This window comes from Apodemus sylvaticus, chromosome 7 (assembly GCF_947179515.1).
Source record: "Apodemus sylvaticus chromosome 7, mApoSyl1.1, whole genome shotgun sequence".
Taxonomy (NCBI): Eukaryota; Metazoa; Chordata; class Mammalia; order Rodentia; family Muridae; genus Apodemus; species Apodemus sylvaticus.
This window is the reverse complement of record NC_067478.1, coordinates 53,594,472-53,621,806: the sequence shown is the minus strand read 5'-3', so window position 1 is coordinate 53,621,806 and position 27,335 is coordinate 53,594,472. Positions and strand designations below refer to the sequence as shown.

Sequence of the window (27,335 nt, the reverse complement as noted above, 5' to 3'; positions counted from 1 at the left end):
TCTGTGGACACAGAATCTCTCTCAGTCTCTCTCTCTCTCTCTCTCTCTCTCTCTCTCTCTCTCTCTCTCTCTCTCTCTCTCTCTCTGTGTGTGTGTGTGTGTTAAAATAACACTCTAAAAGAAATAAAAAGGAGAAAATGAAAAAGAGAGCAGGGTCCCCACCCCTACCCTTGAACTATCACAACTGTAAATATTATCATTTTAATGACAGAATGAAACTGCTGTGCTTCAATTATATCATTGGGAAATATTTCAAAACTTGTATTTATTATCAGTGTATGTGTGTGTGTGTGTGTGTGTGTGTGTGTGTATGTGTGTACGTATGATGTGTGGCTGTAATACAGGTACCTCTGTGGCGTGACATGCACATGGAGATGAGGTGACAACGTTGGGAGATATTGGGCTTACACAGCAAGCACTTTACCTGCCAGGCCGTCTCATCAGCCTATACACTGACTTGCCCTTATCACTGCCATGACGAACAATGTACAAGCAGAGAGGAAAAACATGAAAGCTAAACCATGCTAGGTAGATACAAACATTTCAGAAAAGTGACTCGAAAGCCAGAAGGTAAAGTAATGAAGTCAAACATGGGCCAACGCTGTTAAATACTAGAGGAAGAAAAGTTAACGTGGCATGATCACACTGGGGAAGGCTTCCACCAGACCAAGCCGACTCCGACTGTGATCTTATCTTCCCATTGACTCCATCATAAAATTAAAATGTCTCAATGAAAACATAAATGGCCAGCACACCGTTAAGTCAGGAATGAATGCAAACAAGTTTCAATCATAAATGTCCACTTGTGATTAGTGTTATGATAAAACACTCGACAGAGCACACTGATTTCTTGCTCACTGTGCACACTCAGGGCGCTGGCAGGACAGCTGTGAGGAGTGAGCCACCCCTCAGCCGCTCCGCCAGCCCCGCCCCGCCCCACCAGCCCCGCCCCGCCCCACCAGCCCCGCCCCGCCCCGCCCCGCCCCGACAGCAGTGGTCTCTCACTAAGATAAAGTCAAGTTTCAGGCAGTGCTTTTGTTACTTACTGCCCAGCCTGCTACTCCCTGCAGTGTACTCGATAAACCTGTTTGTGACATACTCAATAAACCTGTTTTCTTCCTACTTCGGTAGGAATTCATTTACCATCTATTGTGGCCAATCTACCACATTTTCTCTTATTTAAAAAAAAAAAATCTGGGAGTGGTAGTGTACACACCTGCAGTCCCAAGTAAAGGCAGGAGAATGGTCACAAGTCTGAAGAGTGGCCAGGGCTATAGATCAAGTTTCAAGGAGCCAGGATTATACAGTGAGACCCTGTCTCAAGAAAGGAGGGGAGTGGGAAGGAGGGAAACTGAAATTTAAGGAAAGGGCCTCTGGGAAGCAGAGCTCATGAAAGCTTAAGTTTAATTTCAGATCATATTCTAGGGAAGATTAGCAGCCCTCCATTACTTATTAAACCCTTAAGTTAGATCTATTTTATTAGGTATAAGAAACTTTTTTTCTTCTAGTTTTTTTTTTTTTGTGCTGGGATTAAAGGCAGACAGAAACTCTAATGGCTATCAAGAGATCCTTATGGTCCTTTGAACTCTAAATATAGAGCTTTTAAAAATAAATGAATTCAGAATAACTCTGGAAAGTTCCATAAGAACCAGAGAGAAACAGGAAAGCTGAAATAAAGAGTATTCCAGGGTTCACTACATACCAAGTGACACCCTTTTCCGTTGGATCATTTGTTCATTCACTCATTCACTGTTGAAGGACAGCTCAACTGTCTGCTGCATTTTGATTCTGCACACAAAGAGACGAAGGTCTCTGATTTTGGATTTACTGATTTCTTATTACCGCACTGAGGTAATAGGAAAAAGTGCTTTGATGAAAAGAGCGAAGCGAGAACCGTGAACCACCCCACAGACCCGGGAAGAGACTCCATGTTCAGTATTAGTGAGTCAGTGGCTTCCTTCCTCACAACCACAGAAAGAACAGAGAACAAGAAAAAATAATTCTAGATCAGAAAATACTTCACAGTCTATAAAAGCAATAGCCAACCCTTACTCAAATGTACGTGATCACATCATCTCTCAAGTTCCCCAGTCTTTGACTAAAGGCTGTGAGAGTCTCAAACTGGGACTGAGGCCAGTTTGGGGATATTTTTTTCCTCAAGATATTTTCCCTAAGGAAATATTAAGAGAAACAACCTCCCAAACTCCACATCTCTAAAAATTAATCGGAAAACAAGCAACAGCCTCACATACACAACATCCTTATCTCCAGCCCTTGCGCCTTCCTCGGCAAGGCTCCAGGAACTGACGCAATCCTGGATCTCCTGAGGAGGAAGGAGGCAGGCCCTCACAGAGCGTTTTCCCAGGCAGCAGCCAGGCCGGCTCTGTTCTGGTGCAGCTCTTCACTGAAGCACTCACTCTTTAACACCACATGCCTGCACTTAGGAATGCTCGTGTCTGGGGTGATTTAGATGAACTAAGGATCACTGGGCAGGGGTCTCACAGACTTCTCACCTTGTTTCCTGGAGGGTTAGTGAACACATCTCTGCAACAAGCCCCACCCATCTCCAGATTTCTCCATCCTATCCAAACTCCTCACAATTTAAGTCTAGCTCAAACCTGTTCCTTCTGAAGCCTTTTCTATCTCCTTCAAGCTCCTGGGTTTTCCCCCTCCTCGATGGTCAACACTCAGCAGAACTATTTAGCCATCGAGTCATGTGTCGTGGGCCTTAGCTAGCATGAATACCTGCCTATAAAGGCATTTCCTACACACCTCAGACACAGAACATACTTGTGATTTTAGGGGGTCACCAATGGTTATTACTCTCATTTCAAAAGTCTGGGAATACAGGAAGCTTTGTTATCACAAATTAATTTTCAGATTACGTGGAAGTTTTCTTTCTCCTCCCTCCCTCTTTCCCTCCCTCCCTTCTCGTGTATTATATACATGTCAACCCAGCAGCTCTGTGAAAGTAAGAGGACAGCTTTGGGCAGTCAGCTCTCTCCTTCCACCATGAGGATATCTGGGATTGAACTCAGAATGCCAGGCTTGGTAGCAAGGGCCTTTACTCTCTGGGCATTGTGCCTGGCACAGAGGCACTCATCATAAATGACAAAAGATACAAGACTAGAATTTGTGTAATATACCTTGATGCCTTATGGCATTAAAAAAAAAAGTAACTGGGTGCCTAAGCTGGAGTGAGTGAGGTCCAGTCCAACTTGGTGCTTACAAGTCCGCACTAGAAGTCTCATGACAAAAAAACACATAAAATCTCTAGCACAAAGTGTAAATTTCTTGTGATATTAGAATAGAAGAGGTCATTTTAAGTGATTAAAATACTATAAACTGGGTATGGTGATGGATACCTTTAATCCTAGCACTTGGAAGATAGAAGCAGGCAGATCTGAGTTCGAGACCAGCTTGGTCTATAGAGTAAGTCTCAGGACAGTCAGGGTCCACAGAGAAACCCTGTCTTGAAAACAAAACAACAACAACAACAACAAAAACCTTCACTATAATGTAGCCTTGAAAATACATACCCAGGGTCGGATGGGGGGGGGGGGGTAGAGACAGGCTGATCAGCCAGCATTAAGTTACAGTTACACAAGGTGAAGAAGTCCTGCTGTGCTACAGCAGAATGGTGTAACCACAGATAAAAACACATAACACATTTAAACCACCCAAAGAAGGGATTTTGACAGTGCTCACCATTAGGAAATGCTAAATGTCTGAGGAGATGATTTTAATCTGATTTGGACATTAAGTAATACATTAATTAGTAAGTATATATTCCTACCATAATATTACTATGATATGCATAACTTTATGTTTGTATACATTAGTTCATGTATACTTAAAAAGCACAGTCACACAGCACAAAGCAAAGCCATGTAAAATGACTAAAATAATGAGAAGCAGGCAGTTGGTGGAGGCGGTTTCTGGGAAGAAGTGGGGAGGGACAGAGTGGGGGACAGCTGACGTAAGCAGAGCTGGGGAAAGAAGGGCAATCTGGGAAACTGCGGCTATTGGCCAAGAAGTGGGTACAGGAGCCGCCTTGGCATGGGCTCTTTAAAAGTAGGATAAAGGACATTTTCCTTCCATAGTCAGAAGGACTCACACAGAAATAAGAGGCCACTTGGAAAAGAAGCAAAGTTGCTGAGAGGTAAGCAAAGGCCGGAACAGAAGTTCAAGATACATCTAAAACCGACTATCACAACTGTAAATATTATCATTTTCAATGACAGAATGAAACTGCTGTGCTTCAATTATATCATTGGGAAATATTTCAAAACTTGTATTTATTATCAGTGTATATGTGTGTGTGTATGTGTGTATGATGTGTGGCTGTAATACAGGTACCTCTGTGGCGTGACATGCACATGGAGATGAGGTGACAACGTTGGGAGATACTGGGCTTACACAGCAAGCACTTTACCTGCCAGGCCATCTCATCAGCCTGAAGGTTCACCTCTTCACTTGAGCCTCTCAGATTGATAAGGTACCACATGCCATACTTCACAACAATGAAGAGGAATACATTTCATCTGCATGTATTTTATATGTAAACTTCTTTAACATTGACACAAAAATAATAGTATATAATATAAATACAAAACATAGTAATATATTATTTAATAACCCTGCATAGCATTAATATTTATAACATATAAGTACATTAATTTATACTATTAATAATTAATACCCTGTTATTTGTTAAAACCTATCTGAGGCTCAGAGAGAAACAAGAGTCTGCCCAAGAGTATATACTTCTCAATGAATGTAAGATTTAAACAAGATTTAAATTCCTATTTTCCCACAATCTCATACTACTTCTATAAAACATTCAATTTCTATCATAGTCACTATCTATGTTACTAATTTCAACAATTTCTATCATGTCACTAATACTTCACAGTAACAGAAGCTAACTAAATCAAAGTGACTGAGAGCAAGCCACAGTTGGGTAAATGAGAAGGAAACCAAAGTAAAACAAAACATGCAAAGCAATTTAATATATTTACAAAAATCTTTAAACCCCAGAAAATAATTGCATACTACAATAAAAATATTATGCAAAAGGCAACATTACACCAAGAGGCAGTTCAGTGGCTAGAGCACTTGCTATTTTTGCAGATGACCTGAACTTGATTCTCAGGATCCAATGCCTCTGGCCTCCCAGGGCACTGCACTCATGTGCATACACACAACAAAAGCAAAACAAATAAATGTCCTTTCCTTCTTTCAACCCAAGCAGGGCAGATCAAATCTAATTTGGGTAGCTGGGAGACAAAAATCCAACTTGATAGATCATGTATCACACCAAATCTGGAGATAACTCCATAAATCAGAAAGAGTCACATTTAAACTGAGCCAAAGGACTGGAGTGATGGTTCAGCAGCTAATTAAATCAAAGAGACTGAGAGCACGACACAGCTGGGTATAAAAGAGAATGAAAAACAAAGTAAAACAAAATGTGCAAAGCAGTTTAATGTATTTACAAAAACCCTTAAAGCCCAGAAAGAGCACTGGCTGCTCTTGCAGAGAACCTGGGTTTGGCTCCTAGAACACACATGGCTCCTCACAACCACCTGTGACTCCATCCATCTTCAGGGGATCCACTGCTCTCTTCTGGCCTCCACACACAGCAGGCACATACATACATGGTGCACATACGCAAACACTCTTACACGCGTATGCTGGTTTGTGCCTATAATCCCAGCCCTCAGAATTGCCACTGACATCAGAGGCAAGCCTGGGCTACAATGATAGATCCTACATTTCAAAGCCAAAAAACAAGTTGAAGCTATAGGGAAACCATATGTCAGGAAAAAGCAGAAAATGGCAGTCTTTAGGGAAAAGGGCTGTGTAAGGAAGTGAGGCCAGACATTAGCCTTAGAGTCAAGATTTAAGACAACTCTAAAAAATCTTAATTATAATTATGTTATTATTTCCATTAAAAAAAATAGTAATATCCTAGAGTAGAGAAGCAGCACAGAAAAGAGCCAAAGAGACCCCATGCAAGCCACATACCAGGAAGCTGGCATTCTGAATGCCAGCTGGAATTCATTCCGGGAGCTCAGCAGTTTTGTAATAATAATCCATGACAATCCCAGCCCAGTCCCACAGCCAGCAAGCCTAAGTGTTTGTGTTCCCTAAGAGCCCGATGGGTACCATCTATTTGGGAAACTGAAACACAACATAAAGCTACTTTAAAAATCAAGGCAACACATAATTAGCAGTTCAAACCCATGGGCCTGACAATTAGTGCTGCCAAAGTTCCGCGATAACTGTGGGTGGTCAGAAACAGGCAGATTCCGCCAGCAGAGGAGAAAAGCACAGCACAAGCAAAAGATCAAAGCCTAGGCTAAGGCAGCAGGCACTGGGGCCAGGGGAGGGAAAGGAAGAAAAAAGCAAAGAGAAAAAGGACTGATGAAAAAAAACAAGTCCAAGGGGCCTGTGAGGTGGCTCAGGGTACAGACATCTGCTGCATGATCACCTGAGGTTGATCCCTGGAGGGAGAAAACAGACGCCCGAGGGCTAAGTCATCCTCTGACCTCCACAGTAAGCAGAGGGACACACAGAACAAATGTAAAAAAGACTGTTAAGACCATCCAGGGCTACATAGAGAGACAGTTTCAAAACAGGACAAAAAGGAACTGGAGGGACGGCTCAGTAGTTAGGAGTGCATACTTGGACGGAGGACATACTTGGATGGAGGACCCAAGTTCAGTTCCCAAATCTCATGGCCAGCCACTCAGTCACCTGTAACTCCAGTGCCAGGGCATCTGACAATCTCTTCTGGGCTCTGAGAGGGATCTGCAATCAATAGCACACACACACAGCAGGCACACAGACACCCCCCCCTCTCTCTTTCTCTCTCTCTCCCCCTCCCCCCTCCCTCTCTCCCTCCCTCTCCCTCTCTCATAACAACACGATGACCAGTCCAGTCTCCATGCTTTACTACTTCCCATCCTTAGATCACACTGTTTTACAACAACCTAAAATATCCTCTACCCCCTGAGTTCAAATATTTTTATATTCTTCAGAGACCAGTAAAAACAACACTTCCTTGAAGGCAGTTCCCTAGTGTCCTAATCAAAAGACAGGGGCCAAACCTAAGGTTTAGACTTGGGGATGGGGGACTGTGCAATCGAGTGCAGCTGGGGTTGGGGTGGGGAGGGGTGGGGGAGAGCGGAAGGTGAAGGTAGTAACAAGGAGAACTACACCCAGTGTAGGGTGACCACCGAGGAGTGCTGGCTGGCAGTGAACCGAACTGCTATGTCTCAGCCCCGTCCCATGCATGGTTTGTGGTTTATGGCAATAATTGTATATTTTAGGGCAAACTGTAGGGGTGGGGGGGTCAGGGGTTAACTCTGAAACCTTCGCGCTGTATGAAATCATACCATCTTTGCCCAAGGTGAGGGCTGACCGAATGGTACACACATTTAATTTGAGCCTGACTTGATATTTGAAGGGGCCATCTATCTCTCTTTTGCTGCGATGCACATCAAAGGACTACTCCTCAACAATTCCTCATTAGTTATAACAAAACACCAGGAAAACCAAAATATCTTGCTTTGTAATTTTACATATGGGAACCCAGAGTGTATAATTATTAGTAATAGAATCCTGCTCAATAAAGGACTTATTATTCAGTAAGGTAAGGATTAAAACTATTTCACTTACAAGTCTAAGCCCTGAGTTTGTGATCTTCCTGCCTCAGACTCTCTGGTGCCTGGATCAGCAGCATGATAGTCTTAATATATTTAACATGCAGCCAGATGCAATGGGCCATGCCTGTGAATCAGGAGGATGCTGTGAATTCAAGGCCACCATGGTTGTGTAGTGAGTCCCAGGCCAGCCACAAACACATACAAGAGGGAGGCTCTCTAAAAATGTCGCGAGTTGCCTTCCCACGGTACTCTGAGCGTCTTGCCCACTCTGCCCTTGCTTCTCCCTGTTTACCTTTCATCCATTTTTCTCATACGCACTTCAGCAAAGGGTTATCTCTGTCTATCATGAATGTTATTTTGTAAGTTGTTTTTGTGTGTTTGGGTTCCTTTCCTAGAGAGTGGGTGTAGGTATTTGAGTATAAATACCCTAAGGAGTGTATATTTTTACAGGTCACAAAAGGTCACGCCTATCAAGGAAACTCAATAGTATGCTAGTAATTCTCTCTCAGGTGTGTAAGGGTTGAGTCGAGGACGCAGAGCCTGTCTAGCATACACAAAGCCCTGGGTTTCATTGGTAGTGCACGCCATGCCTATAATCCTAACACTTGGGAGAGAAAGAAGAAGATCAAAAAGTCAAGGTCACTCTCAGCTACACAGGCCACAAAGAAACTCTGTCTTAAACAACAAAAAGAAAAAACAAAGTCAGCAAGATGGCTTAGTGAGGTCAGGGCAGTTGCTATGACGTCCAGTGACCTAAGTTCAATTCTACCAGGTAGAGGGGCAAACCAGATCCTATGGGCTCTCCTCTGACCTCCACACAAGTACCATGATGGCACATAGCCACCCACAATACACATCATAGATAATACAAAATAAATAAATTTATTTAGAAAGGAAATTCAAAAAGGACAAAAAAGGAACAAAGCCATGGCAGCTAACCCTATAATACCAGCGCGTCAAAGCTGGTATGTTATTTTGTAAGTTGTTTTTGTGTGTTTGGGTTCCTTTCCTAGAGAGTGGGTGTAGGTATTTGAGTATAAATACCCTAAGGAGTGTATATTTTTACAGGTCACAAAAGGTCACGCCTATCAAGGAAACTCAATAGTATGCTAGTAATTCTCTCTCAGGTGTGTAAGGGTTGAGTCGAGGACGCAGAGCCTGTCTAGCATACACAAAGCCCTGGGTTTCATTGGTAGTGCACGCCATGCCTATAATCCTAACACTTGGGAGAGAAAGAAGAAGATCAAAAAGTCAAGGTCACTCTCAGCTACACAGGCCACAAAGAAACTCTGTCTTAAACAACAAAAAGAAAAAACAAAGTCAGCAAGATGGCTTAGTGAGGTCAGGGCAGTTGCTATGACGTCCAGTGACCTAAGTTCAATTCTACCAGGTAGAGGGGCAAACCAGATCCTATGGGCTCTCCTCTGACCTCCACACAAGTACCATGATGGCACATAGCCACCCACAATACACATCATAGATAATACAAAATAAATAAATTTATTTAGAAAGGAAATTCAAAAAGGACAAAAAAGGAACAAAGCCATGGCAGCTAACCCTATAATACCAGCGCGTCAAAGCCTGAGACCCTTCTGCCACAATTAAAGAGCCTACCTAGGCCACACAGTAAGTTCCAGGTCAAGCCTGAACTACACAGTGATCTCTAACAACAACAAACAGTACAAGTAAAAGAAGCCAGTCACAAAGGATCACTTGTTATATGATTCAATTTATATCAAGTCTCCAGAGGCTTAGTGACTGCTCATGAGAAAATGTTCTAAAATGGATGGCTCAGCTCTTTAGAATATATTAAAATCCATTGATTTTACAACCATCAACACTTATTGTTTTGATTTGCTTTGAGACACAGTTTCATTTAGCCCAGGTTGACCCTAAATTACTTAATTGCTTGAGTATAATGCTGGGATTATCCTTCCTTCCTTCCTTCCTTCCTTCCTTCCTTCCTTCCTTCCTTCCTTCCTTCCTTCCTTCCTTCCTTCCTTCCTTCCTTTCTTTTTTGCCCCCTTGGGATTACTTTTAAGTGAGTAAACTGTATGGTATACAAATAATAAAGTTTTTTGTTTTGAGATAGGGTCTCTATATACAGTCCAAGCTGGCCTTGAACTTAAGATCGTCTTGCAGAAGTAACCCAAGTGCAAATATAATGAGTATGTGCCACTGTGCCTGGCTTCAATAAAATTACTGTATAATAATGACAGTCATGGGAAGATATAAATGGACCGACAGTGAACTTAGCCAGGTAGGCATGATGGTCATGCCTCTAAACCCAGCACTTGGGGAGCAGAAGCAGGAGGGTGGCTGCTAAAGACCAGCCTGGGCTATAACAATAAATTCCAAGACAGCCTGGGCTCATGAGTAACAGCCCATCTCAAAACAAAAACAAAAACCAACCAAACAACCAAACAACCAACCAACCAAACAAACAGGCAAACCTATTCCACTCCTAACACTAAAATATTTGAGTGGATCATAGATAGACTAACACAAGAAAACTCCATAACAAGAAAGCCTCTACAAGAAAGCAGTATTATCCTGCTGGGTGTGGTAGTCTATGGTTATAATTCCAGCATCTGGGAGGGAGAGTCAAGAACAGAAGGTTAAGGTCATTCTTGAAACATAGTTGAGTTTGAGGCCACCCTAGGGTACATGAGACCCTGTAAAGAAACCAGAATATCTTTACAGCCTTAAGAATAGGTCAAAATTTCTTGGTCAAGATGTAAAAAAACACAAATCATAAAAAGAGCAGCATTCCACTTCAAGATATAGGCAAGATATGTCTGTGGAGAAGGCTCAGCTGGTACTCACTGTGCAACAATGATGACCAGAGTTTTGATTCCCCAGGACCCATATAAAAGTCAGGTAGTGTGTGCTTGTAATCCCTGAGTTGGGGAAGAAGACACAGGAGGCTCCCAGGGCTCAGTGACTGAGCTCAGAGAGCTCCAAGCTCAGTAAGAAATGTTGTCTTAGAAAGATAAGGAAGAACCTGGCCTGGTGGTATGTTTCCCTAATCCCAGTACCCAGGAGGCAAAAGCAGGAAGATCTATATGAGTCTGAGGCCAGCCTGGTCTATATAGTAAGTTCCAGGACAGCCTGAGCTGTATAGCAAGACCCTGTCTTCAAAAAGTCATTGACTTCCACACAAATGTACCCATGTGTGAGTATATATACATACATATATATCCACTAATGGATTCAGGCAGATACAAGAATGTATGGTCAGATTTAAACTCTTTTTTGCTTGTTTGTTTTTGTTCTTTCGAGACAGGGTTTCTCTGGCCTGGAACTCAGAAATCCACCTGCCTCTGCCTCCCAAGTGCTGGGATTAAAGGCATGCGCCACCACTGCCCGGCTCAGATTTAAACTCTTTTCATAATTAGCAAGTGGAATTTGATTATAATTTTAATATCTAACAAGTTACTGGACCATCACAAATTAAATAATATTCTTTTCTATACTGTTTTCCTTTCAATATAATTTCACACTTATGATTTTAAATGGTCTGAGAAGAGCAAGTGTAATCAAATGTCAACAGTTAGGTGACCAGCAGTGACACACATTTCAGCTACAATTATAGCCTGCAGAATAATGCCTTCCCGGACATTTCTAATCAAGAGAACCGAGTGGGGTGTGGTGGTTCACGTCTTTAACTCCAGCACTTGGGAGGCTGAGTGGAGAAGACTGTAGTGAGTGTGCAAACAACCGGTCCATAGTGAGTTCCAGGTCAGACTGGGCTACAAAGTAAAACCCGGCACAAAGGAAACAAAGATTCCTGAGTGGTGGCACATGCCCATAATCCTGGCACCCTGGGAGTGAAGGCAGGAAGTTCATGATTGAAGTCTGAACAATGACAGCAGAGTACAGACTGACACGAGACACTATTAGAAGCCATTTTCTCCCATTCTCTCCACCTCATCTTCCTCTGTCTCTTCCCCTTTCATCTTTCCCCTCCCTCTGTTGATCTCTAACCCAGGTGTGTGTTTATTGTGTTTACTGCTTGGAGCTAGCTGGCTTCCCTGTATTCAACTCACCGTAAGTTCCAAGTAAATATGCGGCATTACACTGTGCTCTGCGTTGATATACCACACACACTCCAACCTGACAGAAAGGGAAGGCCTGGGAGAACAGAGGACTAGTCCGTGGAAACAGACTGACTTTATTTGTTCCCTCTCAGAGGCACAACTACCATGTGTTTTTATTCCCTCCAAAGTGTTCTGAAGCAGGACATGGGCATAGTTCCAAAGAAGTCAGCGTCCAAACCAGGAATCCTATCTTGCACACACATCAGGAACCCCAGTGTCTAGGACAGAGTAAGATACACACTTGCTGAATTAGTTAATTACTGAAACACACACAACCAAGGATGGAAGAGAAGGGGAGGAAAGCCACGAGGGTGCAGAGAAAGAAGGAAGGTAAGGCCAGCCCGGTCCAGCACTCCGGATGTGGAGGCAGGGAGATCTGGAGTTCAAGGCTAGCGTTGGCAACATTGTAAACTGGAGGTCTGTCTAGGCTTTGCGAGGCCATCTCCAACAAAAATTTTTAACTGAAAATTAGACGAGTCCTGCACATATGTATCTGATATTACAATTATCAGCATCTTAAAATGTCTTTTAAAAATTATCTTCCCATCTTGGTTTTCAAGGTGTAACTTCTACTTAAAATATGCAAATTCTAAACTCCACTTCAAAATGAACAGGCGTGTGTGTTCAGTGTGAAAAGTGTTGTCCCTACGTGGTGTAGGCCCTTAAGTTCTTCCTGTTGTACTCAACCTGATGTTTAAATAAGCCAGTTGCTGGGAGTTGAAAATTGTGTTTTGCTTTTGTGGTGCTGGGATTGAACCTGGGTCCTTACACACGCTAGTCAAGCCTTTAATTATTGAGCTACCTGAAAAAAAAAACTTGTTATTACACTGAAAACCAAGAATCGTGATGGGATCTGACCTCTAAGTATTTAATGTCTATCAGACAACATGTGGCCTAATGGCCTATCACAAAGATGAAAGAAAATTCAGCTATTGGGCAGTAATATCCTCAAGAAGACTCGTTAGGTCGTTCCTGTCTAGCACAGGGGTTGGAATGACATACATATAGCCAAGGTTTCCCAAATGGATTAAGTTTTAACAATAATAGAGATACGGTTTAGTGGATATGATCCTGGAGAACATGACATCAACTTCCAGGCTTCCACATGCATGTTCACACATGTGAACACACAAGAGCATGCATAGACCCAAACACCCCTCCCCCAAACACACCCCATAGAAAGCTAGGATAATCATGGGTTACCTGGCTACCACCAATCTCATTCTAAGATAAACTACAAATGCTGAAAGATGCAAGGCAAGGATGTTCTAAGACTGGAATACAATGGATCACACATGTAGAGCCAGAAATGGGATTCAGTGTGTTCTTACCTTCTGAGCCTTCTCTCCAGGCCTACTGTCAGCTCTTAAGACATTATAGAGATGGCCAGACGCGATGGCCCTGTCTGTAATTCCAATACTGGAAAGCTGAGGCTTAAAGGCCAGCCTGGGTTACACAGTGAGAATGGCTCAAAATACCAAAAAGAGAGATATGTGTGTGTAAGATGTGTGGATTAGGACTAGGAAAAGGAGTCTGAGCAAAGCTATTCTTGTGAAATAATGACAGGTCAATTGATTAATCAATTTAATAAGCCAGGAAAAAAAAAACTATTCTGAAAAAATTTCGGAAAAAGAAACATGAACAGAAACCAAAGAAGATTGCACATAGCCAGCCAATCTCCACAGGCTCATTTCCTGTTTAAGTATGACCTCCTGGGATAAGTTTTACTGCAGAGTTCATTACCAAATAGATGACTGTGGTTTTCTTTTTTCTTTTTTTTTTTTTAAAGAGAAGCAGAGGTCAAGTTGGGAATGTGATTTTTAAAAGACAAGAGAGAAGGGGGGGTCGGTTGGGGGAGGAGTTGAAAGGGAAGGGGGATAGGATTCGAAAGGGGAAAGGGAATTCTTAATTAAAGACGAAAGAAGGAAAGACACGAGAAAGAAAAGGAAAGTAAAAATTGGGGGGCTGTTTTCCATTTCTGTTTGTAATCAGAATGCAGGCTTGTGGAGGAAACTTCTGTAAGCGAAGATACAACGACCCAGTCACGTCCTCAAAACAAACCCGCATCAGCTTCACAGCCGGCCCCAGCTGTGCGGAACGGGAGCTAGAAACTTATTCTAAGGCAGAGCAGAGCAGATAGAGCAAAATGGTCTGTGCAAGACGCAATGCAGATTTCAATCACAAAAAAGGGTGTGTCCCAAGTTTTGTGGGTTTCCTCCCAACTAACAGCGAGATGACGGCTGGTGTAGAGGGGCGGCGGGGCAAGGCGCTTCCTAGACATGCCGGTTCCGGAGCACCGGTCCCAAACCCAGACAGCCAAATCCCAAATCCTACGTAGACGGCCCCGAACTCAATGAAGCCAGTTCCGAATACGAGGTGGCGGGCCCCGAACCCCAGCCGGCCGAACCCCAGTTGGTCTGTTCTGAACCTCAGTCAGCCGGTCCCGAACACTAGGTGGCAAGCCCCGAACCCTCGCCGGCCAGTCCTGAAGCCCCGAACTTGGCCGGCCACAAGTGACTCACCCACAGCCCAGAGCCTGCGAGCCTGGCCGCGGGCGACACTCGGCACACCTAGCCGTCCCGGAACGGCCCGGCACCCTCCGCACTCTAGCGAGGCCCGCGGGCAAGGCGCGGGAAGCACAGCCGCTCCCTTCGCCAAGTTGCCCAGGCCGTAGCGACCCGCTGCCGCGCCCGCCGACGGACTTCCTGGAAAGCACCGGGCTGAACTCACCTGTCTGGCGGCCGACCCACTGCACAGTCCGCGAGGTTTGAATCGCTCTTCCCTGCGCCCACACTCCGCGGTGCCTCAAGTTCAGGGAGTTGCCGAATCCTCCCGCCAGCTGCCCCTAAACTCGACCGCGCAGTCTGTATTGCTGGTTCCCCTTCACTGTCCCCCTCCCATGCGCGTGCGTACTTTTGGGGCAGACTGCATGCTGGGAGTTGTAGTTCAAGGAAGAAGGGCGAGGCTCCATACACATGGACCTGGTTCTTTACAATGGGAAGGGTGTTATAACAGGCTACAGATATTAGGCTGAGAAAATGCTTTCTGCTCCTTCGTATACCTGCCCGCGACCCTCTGGAAGGTAGAAAGCCTGACTACAAGTTTATTTTTTTCTTTTGTAATAGGTTTCCTTCTTGCATGGTGGGCCTTTTGTAAAAAGACACATAATACAGAGCAAGGCTTTTCTTACTCCCTTGGTTACTAATAGGAGAGCATGATAATGGGAAAGTCTTTCAGCCTTTCAAACTTGTCATGGAAGACAGATAAAAGCTAGGGGACTGAGATTGTAGGTCAGTTGTTAGAGTGCTTATACAAGCACACACAAAGCCCTAGTGTGTGTTTAATTCCAAACAATGTATAAATTGGATGTGGTGTCACATGCCTGTAATCCCAGATCCCAGCACCTGAAGCAGAAGGAGGGGTATCCAAAGTTTATCAGCCAGTTACATACAGAGTTCAAAGCCAGTCTGGGATAGGCGGTTTTGTTTTTTGTTTGTTTGTTTTTAAACAATTTATGGCAGAAAAGGTCATAAGTCACACCAGGGTGTGGTGCCGCTAACATAATCAGAGGAGTAAAGGTGAGAAGCAGAGACAGATTTCATTAATGCACACACCTAGGAAAGGATCAGATAAAGGAGCCAATAAGCCCACATGAGCTTTAGATTTAAGCAGAAGAACTGGGCAGGAAGCATTCTTGTATGTATAATGGAGCAATCCTGGTCACGAAGTGTCCTGGATGGTCATTCTTTCAGTCTGGTTCTGCAAGTTGGTCCAAAGAGTCCCTTTTGCCTGAGAGGGCAATGTCATTCTCAGAAGATAACTGCTCTTGTTCCAAGATGCGTCCTCCCACCCTGGATAGGCTGCCCTCATCTGGAAGGTGATCTGACGACTTTCAGGGTCAGATGCCTTTGGGGAGCAATGGTAAAAGCTGACTATGAGTTATCTCTGATACTTTATTTTTATGCCTTTATCCTTAAAGGGTGATAAGCCCTTGAATGGTAAATACGCCTACATGCGGGGGTAACTAGGCAACCCCAAACAGGAAGGCAGACACAAAATGAGAGCAGAGATGCTAGGTGTTACCCTGATTTTAGTTATCTTATGGGTCCAAGCAAGTCAGTGCTTTTTAACCGAGGCCTGGTAGAAAGCACTTGCCCCATGTGCCTGCTCCGTCCCGTCGTCTCGTTCTAACATCGTGTTCTTCAACAGGCAGTGCGATTGAGCTAGTGTGAGTGAGAGTGAACAGCAGAACCAACTAGTCAAAGCAGGCTAAGATGGAGATGGCGTTGGGGGTGGGGGTAGAAGATGGCCTTGGAGGACTGTTTAATGATATCCTGTGTAATGGTCAGCAGCAGCATGGGCAGCAGCCTGGGCAGGAATAGTGTTCTAGCTTGATAACTTAAAAGAAAACCAAAAAGCAACCCAGAAGGGAACTGGAGAGCATGTTTGAGGTACATTCCAGCTACACCCAGAATAGGGAGTCACCCAATGGTTAGTTTCTCCTGGCATCTGCTTCTTCCTCTCAGGGCGGGAGTACCCCAGGTTAAGTAAACACCCTGGAATTTTGTGCAACTGACACTCACTGAGTATCACTGATGACCTGGAAAATCTCAACTCTCTCTCTCTCCCTCCCTCCTCCTTTCCTTCTCTCCCTCCCCCATTTCCTCTCCCTCTCTCTTTCCTCTCTCTCTCTCTCTCTCTCTCTCTCTCTCTCTCTCTCTCTCTCTCTCTCTCTCTCTCTCTCTCTATTTATTTGAGACAAGGTCTTGCTACATAGTCTGGCTGCCCAGACACTCCCTATTAGACCAGGCTGGGTGCAAGAAATCTCTTTCAGCCTGCCCAGGGCCAGGGTTACACGTGTGCCCATCTACTCGGCTAAGAGAAATCTCTTGTAAATTAATATATTCAGGAGCTTGTTTCCTACAGTGCTCAGGCTCAGTTAGTATTTATCAATTATATAATACATACCAAATATTGACCAGCATTTGTAATATCTCATGGAACTTTGAAACAACCCTATAAAGAGAAAATGAATATCCTCAGGTTTTAAACATGAAAATAAAAAATGAAGACTTGAGAAAGTTAATTTGCATAAAGTCAAATGGCCAGTTACTAATAATTATAGATCTGGAATTGAAGCACATACTCACTAAATCCTTTTAACTGCTGGTTAGACTGACATGTCTCCTAGATCTCATCAAATGCTTTAAAATACAATAATCTGTGGCCAGAGCACGAAAAAACTTCAAGAAATTCCAGAAGAGACAGCTTCTCTTTTGAATGGATATTTTGTATTCTTTGACAGTTTGTGTGTGTGATATTTGAAAACAAAACACAAACCTGATTTACTGTTGATGTTTATGTATGTGTGACTGCATGTATTTGTGTACCATGTTTGTACAGGTGTCTCATGAAGGCCAGAGAGGATTGTAGATCCCAGAGAACTTGGGAGCAGCCAAATGTGGGAGCTGGAAACCGGACCCATGCTCTCCAAGAGTAATACATGGTGAACTGCTTAACTGCTGAACCATCTCTCCAGCACATTTTGTATGTCATTTTTGAGAGAAGGTCTCATGTAGCTCAGAGTGGCCTCAAATTCATTATGTAGCTGAGGCTGGCCTTGAATTATTGCTCCTCCTGATCTCACTTCTCAGATCCCAGAATTACTGTCATGCACCACACATCTGGCTCCTTTGACAGTTCTGTATTCACTCTCATTAATATCCTGGTTATTCTGGTCTGAAAAAAAAAAAAAAAAGGTGGGCTGGTTCTCTCCTTCCATCATTCCGGGGATCTAACTCACACCATCAGGCTTTGGACTCGATAGCCAGCCGGCCTAGCTGACTCTGAGCTCCAGGGCAGGTAGGCATCAGGGGGCATGGAGGGCTGCAGAAGTTGTTCAGTGGTTAAGAGCAGGGGACCCGATGCCCTCTACTGGCCTCCACAGGCACTTGCATATATGTGATGCACATACACACACAGGCACACACAATTACATGTAAATAAATCTTTTCTCCTTTCCTTCCTTTCTGTTTTTTAAAGATGACATTTGATGGGCAGTGGTGGCAAATGCCTTTAATCCCAGTGCTCAGGAGTCAGAGCAGGAGGATCTCTGAGTTTGAGGCCAGCCTGGTCTAAAGAGTGAGTTCCAGGACAGCCAGGGCTACATAGCAAGCCCATTTTTAACACCCAGCCCCTTCACAGATACCTCAAAAAAAAAAAGATGGTATATGGGGAATACTCAAGGTTTCAACACACACACACACACACACACACACACACACACACACGGCAGAGAGAAAGTGATTGATAAGCTGATACTGCAATTCTCCTTCTGCAGTGTAAGCCTTCATTAGTGTTATCTCTCTGCCTCCAGCCAGAGCAACTCATAAAGCCTGTGCCACACTGAGTCATCACAAGCAAATTCATACCAGTGGGAATTTGTTCATTATCAAGAGGTCCCTTCAGGAAACAGATCCCCACATGGACTTGAGCAGTTTTTAAGGACACAGTTTTCAAGACAACTGGGAAAATTTAAACTGTAGACCAAAAGTTAGAAGAAAAGATTTCATTCTGGAAATCTTTGGAGTTGGTTAAAGTAGAGGGAGGTAGAAATCAGGGGCTGATCAGCACTGTGGCTGGTATGCACGTTTATGGAAAGGTTTTCAGAAAACTCTTTGGCCTGATGCCCCTTTCCATCACCCCGTGTCTACTTGCTAAGTGACTCCTCATGCTTTACCACACAACTCAAATGCAATTCATTACTCCCGGTCCTCCAATATCAGCAGCTGAAATTGACTTCTCCCAAGTCAATTTTAAGCAGGGGCTCTGTCATGGCTCCTCTAGGGGCACAGCTAATACAGATTTCTGTAAATGCCAGAGGACCAAGAACCAAAATCATTCTCCAGCTGGCTGTTACAAGCCATTATTATATTGGATATTAAAGTTTTCTGAAATTGCTTGGGCTTGGTAAACTCGGGTTTCTAAAATATATAGAACCCCTTTCCTACCTTCATATGTGTCAAGCCAAGGACCGGTGTGCTTTCCTTCCAACATCTATTGTCTAGACCAACGTTATTCAATCACCTATTCATCTGGTCCCCACTGAGGACGTGGGCATAAGGAATACTTGCTAGAGACTATAGGCATCTGGTCCTCTTGTTTCTCTTTTTATTTGCACATGAAATAATGAGGTTCTCGGATGTATGGTTGCCAAAGAGGGAAGACAGGGTATGGGCTACCATTTCTTTCAGTCCTAGAGAAAGGCTGAACTATCAAACAGTCCAGAAAAGAGGGGGGACATTTCCTTAACAAAATCCAAACACAAGAGATCTCTAAGTCAAGGGTGAACTAAGGGTTGAATGCCGAATCCAAAAGCTGGTGTCTAGAAAACAGCAGATACAGACAAAATCCAGCCACAGATTCAAAGGCACAGGTTTTATGCAGTTCAGACTGGCCTCAAACTAACTGTGTGTAGCTAAGCATAACCTCGAACCCCTAATTTCTTCCTTGTCCCTCCTGAATGTCAGGCTAACAGGTACACACCATCACACAGGGTTTTATGTGATGCTAGAGATGGAACCCAAGGCTTCCTGTGATCTACAAACCAAACTACAAACACAAAACAAAAAAGCAATGCATTTCCTTATAGAGGTGCGTGACAGCAAATACAGATACTAGATCTAGGCCCTCTCTGTTTCTCAGACTGTCATCAGCCTAAACAATGAAATTTAGGGATCACTAGGCTGAGACAGAGCTCAGCAAGTTTAGTTTCCCTGCTATTCCAGTCAAATCTTTATTCAGAAATGTGGTTTAGTGTTAGCTGGCAGAGGTTACACACACGGTTATATGTAATTCTCTGTAGAGAATTCCATCTCTCTATTATTCTAACAAACATCAACTGTGTGAACCATTTGGTTTCAATGTTTCCATTTCTCCTCTGAGTACAGTGGTTATGTACTTTGTTTTCTTTGTATTAAGATGTCATTATTCTGTCTTCAAATGTTCTTAGAAAGTAAGAACATGGTGTCAGACATTTATTTTGAAGAGACACTCTGTCTTAGTGTAGCCAGGAACCAGGCGTTGAACATTTAAAGTTAAGTTTATTGACCCCCCCTTTTTACATTTTAATTTACAATTATCATTCCAGACACAAGTGAACTCACGACATCTTTGAAAGCAGAAAGATCTTGGTTAACTAAAACAGTTTATATTTAGCTTAACATTAGCTCTGGGTTGCTAATTCCAAAGGGCCCAAAAGTGCACCCCTTTGGACCAATGGGGGATCCTTATTATGAGGATAAAATTAGCTTACATTCTATACATTTTTTATCTCAAACTTAGTTTTCACAAGATGTTCAACTTCACGTTTAAAAGGCAAGTTCGTCTTTAGATTCCTAGTGAATTAACAAATCATCCAACTTTGCTCAAAAGATATCAAATTGAAAAATAAAGCCTTGTGGATTTTCAGTATCTGCTCAAGTAAACAAATGTTACCAACAAAGTTTACAAGTTTATGAGAATATTATGTCCTTTAGTCTCTTCAACACAATATAGGTAACAATGCACATAAGGTCACACTTGACAGGCATAGAACTGGTAAGCCATTAGGACTGGTGGCATGCAAGAATTTTACATTTTTGTATGCAATGAAAAATGCTGCTTGTTTTCTGAAAAACATGAAACAAGATTAAGATAAAGGCTTACTTAAAATATAAATATGCCTTTTCATGTACATAGTTTTGGTCTTAAAAAGAAAGTAGCAGAGATACAAATTATTTTTATTTATATATTTATGTTAAAATTTAAGACAGAGTCTCGTGTATCCCAGGCTGGTCTTGAATTTGCTATGCTGCGGAGGATGACCTTGAACTTCTGACACTGCTCCTGCACCTCCCAGGTGCTGGGATTACATGTGGACACTACCATGCCTGGCTTAGAATAATTTAAATAAAGATTGTCATGGCTGACATTTGGTACTAAAGTAAAATTACTCAGGAAGTGTACTTTTTATCCATCTCCTTTCTCTACTTGGCCAGTTTCTGCCTATCCACATCTAGATGGTGCCCACAGAAGTTTAAATCCTGGGCCAGTTTTTTGCAATACACAGTGCATGTTTGATTGTCTCCTGGTATGCAATCATGCAAATACACAGACACAAAATACAAGCCTACCAAAACCCCATCCTGGTCACTTTCTTTCTTTGTATTTCTTCCCCTTCTTTCCCTCTGATTTCTAAGGAGAAAAATACTAGACATGTTAAAAATATCTTTTCTGTTTTTGAGGGGAGCATCCCAAGACTTTTAAAGGTTTTTATTTTGTAGTGCTGAGACCTGAACCCACATGCCAGGCAATGCTCTACCACTGAGCTACCTTCGCAGCCCTGGAGTAGCATTTCTCGTGAGACTGCTCCTCCACAGCCACTCTGAAGTTATCAAGTGCTGCTGAAAAGGAACAAGTTGGAGCTGGTGTGGATACATTACCCACCCACGTCCAGAACCACAGGCTTGTAATGTTTGGGATCTAGAAGGGACGTTAGAGAATACACTGTTTTATAGATGAAAGGAACATAAGTTAGATGGAAAACCTTGCCCAAGGTCACATATAGCTGGCATTCAAATCAATATGATTGTGTGTGTGTGTGTATGTGTGTGTGTGTGTGTGTGTGTGTGCCTCACATGGTTGTAAACAGAGTATAGTTCTTGTAGGGCTGGAGGACAATGCAGTACAAGCAACATTAATTTAAGCATCTACTATGTACAAGGCACCTTATTAGATGGTACCATGGATACAAGGACTGATGAGACACCATCCCTGTGAGGCCAGGCTCCAATGCTTTCCTTGGCCAAAATAAAGAACTGACTAGGGCTGAGTTGCTGGTGATAGGTAGCTGCAGCCCCAGAGAGCTTTCTTCCCTCCAGTGCCAGCGCTGGCACCCAGTACACAGATGCTAGACATGAAAATTCTTGGAGCCCCAAGGAGATGCTCTCCAAGGTTGCCAGTAATACCTTTGTTGCTTAGCCTCCATCTCCTTTAGTGATGACCGGAAGGCAGTAGCTCTCTTGCCTGAATTCTTAGTAACTGTTTGGGTTCCCCTCTTGGGGCCAGTAACTACAAGCATTGAGACCACTTCCTAAGGAGCTTTTTATTTTTTGGGACAGGATCTCATGTAGTCCAGGCTGGTCTCAAATTCACTACGTAGTCAGGGATGAATTTGAGCGGTTGCTCCTCCTGCCTCTACCTTTTGAGTGCTGGGATTACAGGCTAGTGCTACTAACTAGATAACATCCAGTTTTATTTATCCAGTACTGGGGATCAAATGCAGGACTTTGTGTATATACTGGGCAAGGATACTGCTTTACTGAGTTACTCCCCAGTCCTTTATAAAGTGGGTCAAAATAACCCAGAAAAAAAATGGCCTATCATTTGTATCACGAAATATAACATCCACTGCTCCGTCACCCACTTCTCATCTCTATATATAGTATAATAATTCTAGTCCCTTACACTGTACCCATGCTTCTTGCCCTATTCCTAAAGATAAATCATTGGTGAGAATAAAACAGACTCAGTGGGAAACATTAGTGACCTGACTAAAACCATCTACTTCTTGGGCAGTGCTTTCTAGTTTCTATGTTGTTTTCATCCAGTCATCCAATTATATTTTCTCACTACAACGCCGTGAGGTAGTTAGTGAAGATATTGTTCCCCTTTAATAGCTGGGGGAGCTTTAGGCTTGGGAGAGCAAGTGGCTTCCCCAAAGTCACCCAGCTAAGAAAATGTGGAGTCAAGTGTTTAGGTCACTTGATTCCGTTTCTGGTGCTGGTCCCCCATATAGTCTATAATTGGCAGGCAATTAAATGAATTGCCCATGATCATACACCTGCTAAGTGTTGGTAATGGGGTTGGGATTTAGCCTCCAAGTCCGTTGGTATGGTACCCATTCACCATACCAACCAGCTGAGCCAGCGTGCTTCGAATGACTGCCACAAGACTCAGTCAACAAGCCAACTGCCACAAGACTTAGCTGGTTCCTCGTTTCTGCCCACGACTTCATGCCCTCTCCTTCACCCTCTCTAAGCCAACAGTGTGTCCTAGATAGGCATAACCTCCGATTCAAGGACTGTCTCTAGAACAGAACCCAGGATTCAGGCTTAAAATTGGGGACCCTTTGCGCACGTATCTACAGATGGTTCCGTTGTTGCTGTGAGGCTGAAGGGCAAGCAGTTAGGAGTGAGCAGAACTGAGCTCTGCTATTAAATATAAATATTAAGTCCCCAGTCCTTTCCCTTTGTAAGGATCTTGAGCCACTATGTCAAGTACAGTCAGATCTAGAAGCGGGGAACAAAGAAAGAATGAACACTGAGGTTCTGGGCTTTTTCCTCTGGCCAGTTAGTTCCAAAAGGCCACTCTGTGCTTTATCCAGTGGGACCACCCTGATATTTACATTTTATACCTTTCCTTTAAGTGTCTTTCAGTCTTTTAGGTGAGACCAGAGTAGCAGGGCATGGGAACCGAGAAGTAAGCCACTACTTCCCCGTAGCTACCTTCTGAAAAGGTTCTCTATCAGCCCAACCCAAAACACATGTAAACTTCTCAGCCCAGAATTCTTACGTTTCTTGCCTCCTTCAAAGTATCGAGGAGAGAGCAGAATACTTCTCAGCCACGAAAAAGGACAATCTGTTCAAACGCTTTTACTGGCTCTCCAGGACTGTCTGGACATGCGAGCCTGCTGGCGTGTTCACACCAAGTCTACGCTTTGTGCATGAGAAATGTCTTGTGGCAGTTTTTCGGAAGGCAGTGGCTTCCATAATGCTGGTGCCCACCAGGGGCCACATCTCCACGTGGGAGAGAAGCAGCTGTTCATGGTCTGGTATACCAGTCTTCCTTTAAGAAAGCTGGCTCCAAGAGTACAGGCACTGTGATAGTTTCTGAGCTTTAACACAGGAATGAGCTTCTACTGAAAGATGAGCTGTGTACAGAAAGATGGGTGAGCAGCGCCTACCCCTCCAGGCATGCGACTCTCTAACCTGGGCCCCCAACAACCCTGGGAGGGGCAAGGGAAGCACAGTCCCGTCAACCCATGGTCCATGTGCAGCCAAATACCTCACAGCAGTATTTGGTGATCTTTATGTACAAAATGTCTATATACAGTGTGTCCTACGGAGACGGAAGAAGGACGCTAATCGATGTTCACAAGTATGAAATGAGTCTCACATTAGGCATACAAGAAGATCTCATGGGGAATAATTCAGTGAATTCCCCAAGAGTCATCCTCCACACAACTGTGACATGTGGTGGTGGGTGACAGAAACTGCAGACTCCAGGGGTCATTTCCCATGAATCTGGGTCTGCAGCAGCTCTAAGGGGGGAGGGGAAGTGGAGCTGGGGAGAGAACCTCCCTTTCAATCAGTTGTCCAGATGTAGCCAAATACCTGGTTAGGTATCTGACAGCACACACACACACACACACACACACACACACACACAGAGAGAGAGAGAGAGAGAGAGAGAGAACAATAATCAAGGGATTTGATCATGCTGATGAGGACAAAGGAGCATCTACTGCCCGCATCAGGCAGACAGAGAGATGCGCTTGCACTGCTGGACTAGTTAGCATTTCTAGACTTGACAAATTGTCTCCTAAAGGCCATCCATCTGCAGGTGTCACAAGACATCAAGAACAGGAACCTTCAAATCTAGTCCAGGTGAGCGATTCCTTTTTCACTTATGGGGCCTGTACATAAAGGGGAGGGAGCAGGCTTAGACAGACACGAGCCCCCTCTGAACAGCTATTCGAGCATTAGCAAATACCTCAACATACTAGCTAGCAAAACAGATACTTATAAAAATAATTTACATACATTATATCTCATCAGGATGAAATTAATGGTCCACTCTGGGCAGGTGGGAGGTGAAGTCTTCATCTAATTAAGTGGGTTTGATAGATTTCCCAAGATGTATGTTTTATCTTCTAGCAGTTCCCTTCAAAATGTAAATGCTGATGGAAATGTCACTTTCCATGCTACTTAAAAATCCATAATGATAAAACAGCTGATCAGCAATAAATAATCTTATAAACTCATTTCATAAGCTAAAACCAATATGATTTTAAAAGTAATGTTCTACAATCTTAATAGTATGAATAACTCTTTGTGAGAAGGAATAGCCATGATCTAAATCTGACTTCTTTGCCTTGTTTTTTGCCAGGATGTGTCAACAGTTGTAACCCATTCTCCACAATATGGGCTATAGACAGTAATCTGCAGGGTCAGGGTTTCTTGGGAATGAAGGCAAGAGAGTGAATGAAAAAGGAAAAAGAAGCTTGTTAGGGACTCTGCTCTTAAAGACGTCTGTGACAGAGAGAGAGAGAGAGAGAGAGAGAGAGAGAGAGAGAGAGAGAGAGAGAGAGAGAGAGAGAGAGAGGACACTTAGCATCTGTCCTTTGGCAACAGAGTAACCAAAAATTCTAAAACACATCCTACACTTTTCACCCAGGTAGAACTCATGACTGCCTATCAGCCAACAATCCAGAGGGAAGAAAGGAGCCAGTTTCTTACACATTGCTAATTCCCAAGGACTCTGCTTGCCATGGCCAAGAAGTTAATGCTGACAGAGGGGGGGAAGACCTGTGTCATAGCACACCACAGTGGTATTTACGTCATATAGGCACAACATATGCAAATAATCTCAGACATAGTTTTGCCTCTGCTGTAATCAATTTAACTGTCAGTACATGGCACTTTACATGTTCTGGTTTAGGGGTATGCTGCGTCTCGGGTAGCAGGCTGGCTTCATACTTATGTAGCCAGAGGTTTCTTGCTTCTACTCCAGGGCGAGGATCACTGGGGCGTGCCACATCCCTTCATTTTTAGTAGGGCTATTTCGAGCAGTAATTCAAAGAATTCTTAAAAACTGAACAAACCAGCAAACCTATACAAAGTGGCTCTAATACCACACCCAAGTGGGTGAGAAGGAAGGAAAAATCAGATTGAAAATCATCGGATACAAGGCAAAACAAATCCATGTTTCGATTGACAGGAAGATAGTATTTAGCTAAAGGACTTGGGATGACTGAAAAACTGTCAGAATACTCTACTTATTTTGTCCTGAAGAGCATAAAAATGAGTCAAGAAAATGAGATGTGTCAGAGAATTTTTGCTTTAGCTGTGGGTATTTATAGCACACAAGTGTCCAGTTCCTCCCTTCAAGTGTCCAGTTGTTTTTAAGGGCCCTGACTCCAAGTGCTTTTCAGTGTGCTAGTTTCCCATTAAATTGTCTTACTGCTACCAAGCAAGCACCTCAGGATCCCCCAGTAAATAAAAATATACAGAATCAGGACTAAGATCTGCCAGGGACAGCAACTTCTTTTGCTCTGTCAACAGCATAAAAGGTAATCACCTTTATAGGACTTAGAGCAGCGGTTCTCAGCCTTCTTAATGCTTTTAAAACAGTTCCTTATGTGGTGACCCACAACCATAAAATTATCTCATTGCTACTTCATGACTGTTCTGAATTGTATGTAATCTCTGTGTTTTCCCATGATCTTAAGTGAACCCCATGAAGGGATTATTCAACCCCCAAAGGGATTGTGACGCACAGGTTGAGAGCCAGACTCAAAGACAGAGAGAAGGGGAACAAGAGAGAGGGATGCTGTGTAATAAAAAAAGAGGAAGAGGAAGAACAAGAGATGCTTTGACAGTTATCTTCATTGTCAACTTGATGGGATTTGGAATTACCTAAAGCGTTACCAGAGAAGTTTAACCAAGGAGAAAGAACTCACCCTGAATGTGGGGAGCACCATCCCATAAGCTGGAGTTCCAGACTAAATAAAAAGGGGGAAAAGGAGAGAGCAGGCTGAGGCCCAGCCTTCACCCCCCTCTGTCTCCTGTCTGTGACTGCGATGTGACAACTGCATATATCTGTGGATACATACACACATATGTGGATGCCATCAGCGGCTGGAGGCATGAGACTCCCCTGGAGATGAAGTTAGATACTATTTTTAGCTGCTTGACACAGGTGCTGAGACTGAGCTCTGGTCGTCTGGAAGAGCGGCAAGCACTCCTAACTGCTGAGCCAGTTCTCTGGCTCCTGAAATGCTGCTATTGTTATTTTATTTGGGAATGTACCATTTTGAAATTTTCTTTTAGTAAAAATTTAAAAGTTTCCCATCATACCTGGAAAGTCTTTCAACGGCTTTGTCAATAATTACCTATTAGAGAATCATTTTAAATATAATTTGGGTTGGAGATGTAGCTCAGGAGTAGAGTGCTTGCCTGGTGTGCACAGGGCCCTGGGGACAATCCCCAGGACTGCAAACCTAAACAAGTATGTTTAATTCATGTTTAATAGCCAGTAAAGGTAGGTGTGTGAGTTACTAATATACTTACGGGGTACTGAGCAGTCCCTTTGCTAATGCTAGCTAAAGTGCTTTCTAAGGAGGATCCCCCTGACCAGTTCTCAGTTGGATATATGCATGTAGAGACACTTTTTTTTTCTTTCTGGAATTAACGGAGAATTTGTGAAAGATTGGCAATACTAACTCCTTCTGTGGTCAGTA

At 43.4% G+C, this 27,335-nt stretch overlaps 1 protein-coding gene across 1 annotated transcript in view; it reads right to left on the bottom strand.

The window, feature by feature from the left end:
• Tmod3 (tropomodulin 3) overlaps positions 1-14,670 on the bottom strand; it is a 61,777-nt gene extending 47,107 nt beyond the window's left edge. Inside the window, exon 1 of the mRNA XM_052187798.1 lies at positions 14,504-14,670. The gene's annotated coding sequence lies outside the window, so the exon portion shown is untranslated. The remainder of the gene's footprint in view (positions 1-14,503) is intronic.
• Between the last annotated feature and the right edge of the window lie 12,665 nt (positions 14,671-27,335).